We start from the raw sequence: 2,500 nt of genomic DNA, 5'->3' as shown, positions 1-2,500 counted from the left end.
TAAAAATGTACAAAGTTGGGATGTGGTGTGGTGGAGAAGAGTTGGGCCCGACCAGATCATTCGTGCGTGATTTACACGGCAGACGTGTGTACTACACGTATTAGGCCTTTGATCTGCGTTGCGTAGGCCATCTTCCTTCCAAGACACACACGTGTTGGGGTTTGTGTGATTTTATGATAGTGCCCCAACACGGAAAAATAAGCGTACGAGAAGAGTTGGGCCCGACCAGATCATTCGTGCGTGATTTATACACGGCCAGACGCGTATTATATTACACGTATTAGGCCTTTGATCTGCGTTGCGTAGGCCATCTTCTCGATAGAGAGAAAGCCAATGTATTCTTTTTTCTTTCTTTACACACACACACACAGTTGTAGTAGGACAGGGAGGGATGCGAGCGTGCTAATCACGCTTCCTCAAGTCTTCGCTGTGGTGTGTAAAAAAAAAAGAAAAAAAGGAATCGTTGGGAAAGTCCAAAGGACGAAAATATCGGGCAGTCTGAAGATAACTTAATGCTCGTTTACATTGGTATCAAGAGAGACCGGCTTGTGTAGCTCGTTTCAATGCTGTGTCGTTGTCATTGACACCCTACTCTGTTGCGCGCTAGTGGCAGCATGAGCGTGGGACGTATATATATATATGACACCCAGCTAGAGCCGGCCGTGAGTCCGTCCGGTGTAAATAACGACGAAAGGAGAGAGAAACTTTTCGAATCCAGTATCGGGTTGATAATTGTCCAGTTTGAATATCCATATCCCCGTCGTTTTTGGAGGTGATATACTCTCTGTGTTTCTTCGATAGAAGGCTTTTCAATGTTCTATTCGCTCCGACCGTCGAACTTGCAAGAAAACAGTGGTTTTGGATTTGCTCGTACATATATATATGGTTTCGACGGAAATATCTCGTTCTTTAAGGGACAATTATGTCGTTGTACGACGACTCCCGAATCTCCTTCGCGCGCTGGTTGGAGCTCTTCGGGTATCGGCTTGTTCCGAAATATAACACAAAAATGTGGTGGATAGCAAATACACATTATATTATATATGAGAGAATAAAAGGGAAAAATTACCCTGAACGGTGGATCACTTGGCTCGTGGGTCGATGAAGAACGCAGCTAATTGCGCGTCAACGTGTGAACTGCAGGACACATGAACATCGACATTTCGAACGCACATTGCGGTCCACGGATACAATTCCTGGACCACGCCTGGCTGAGGGTCGTTTACGTACTTATAAACTGCTTGCGTTGATGGCACTTGTTGCCTATATACGTACGAGCGAATGATGGGCGCTTCGTCGGCGTTTGTCGCGGTCCTATGAATATTGAGAAATTTTACGTACGTCTAACAGTCTTCGAGAGAGATGGAAATCGTGTTCGAACTAGCGTGAGTGTGGAAGGCGGTGTCGTGTGTCGTATATGTTTTATATACGTCCGCCCGTCTGAAACACCGCTTCGAAGCGGTGACAAAATCTTTTTCGGGACGATTCGTATCCGTAGAACTATCGAGATTTCACTGGTACATTTTCAACGCGCTCCCGACGTCGCCTGAAATGAAACGAGATGGGTTTAACCCACGAAAGCGTACTACACGAGTCTGTCCTATGTGAAGACTGTGTACAGAGATCGAACGAACGCATGAAAGAAATTGAACGAAAGAACACATAACCCGCAAAAATATAGAGTAGAATTGTGACCGTTGCTTCGAATTTGAATTTATATGTATATATATATCATAGCCCCAGGGAGTGGAACCTATGAGTGTGGAAGGATGTCTCTTACCGTTATGTTGCCAGAGGAAAAAAAGTCTCTCTCTTCGTACGACACATTTGTGTACGAATTGTATCGATGGCTATATAGATCCGATGTTGCACATATTCTGAGTAAAGAACACCCCACCCGGGTTACCGTCCTAAAACTCTTCTATTGGTGTGGCTATGATGTGTGTGTCAACGCAATCGCGAGTCTGGTTCTACGGGAAAACCGTTTGTCGGTCGCCCCATATATCTTTTTGTTCTCTTCAAATGATCGAATAGCGAAACCGCACGAGATCAATCGGTCGTCTAGTCCCCGAAAGTACTTTTCGGACGGACGTTAAAGTTATACCGATTGTAATCGTCTTGCGAGTGTTTCGAAGATCTATATTTGGAGAGGATATCGAATTTTATAAAAGATATATTGGTGAGGCGCGATAAACGGTTTTTTTTTTGCTTTAAGGGTTTTTTGTGTTTTTTTTATTTTTTTTTTTTTTTTGTGTTGCTCTGTACACGTTTCGCAAAATGCTTTCGGGGGGGGAAGCTCTGAAAAAATTTTTTTTCATGTTCCGACGACCTCAGAGTAGGCGAGATTACCCGCTGAATTTAAGCATATTACTAAGCGGAGGAAAAGAAACTAACCAGGATTTCCTTAGTAGCGGCGAGCGAACAGGAATTAGCCCAGCACTGAATCCCGCGGAGTTCCGCCGTTGGGAAATGTAGTGTTCAGGAGGGTCAATTTATCCCG

At 44.4% G+C, this 2,500-nt stretch overlaps 1 non-coding gene and 1 pseudogene across 1 annotated transcript; both read left to right on the top strand.

The window, feature by feature from the left end:
- The first annotated feature begins 1,066 nt into the window (after window positions 1-1,066).
- On the top strand, window positions 1,067-1,221 carry LOC143262925 (5.8S ribosomal RNA). The gene has a single exon (XR_013036548.1). It is a non-coding gene; the product is annotated as a 5.8S ribosomal RNA (ribosomal RNA).
- Window positions 1,222-2,325: 1,104 nt separating this feature from the next.
- LOC143262922 (large subunit ribosomal RNA) overlaps window positions 2,326-2,500 on the top strand; it is an 8,204-nt pseudogene continuing 8,029 nt past the window's right edge.

This window comes from Megalopta genalis, unplaced genomic scaffold (genome assembly GCF_051020955.1).
Source record: "Megalopta genalis isolate 19385.01 unplaced genomic scaffold, iyMegGena1_principal scaffold0242, whole genome shotgun sequence".
Lineage (NCBI taxonomy): Eukaryota > Metazoa > Arthropoda > Insecta > Hymenoptera > Halictidae > Megalopta > Megalopta genalis.
This window is presented reverse-complemented; position numbering and strand designations above follow the sequence as displayed.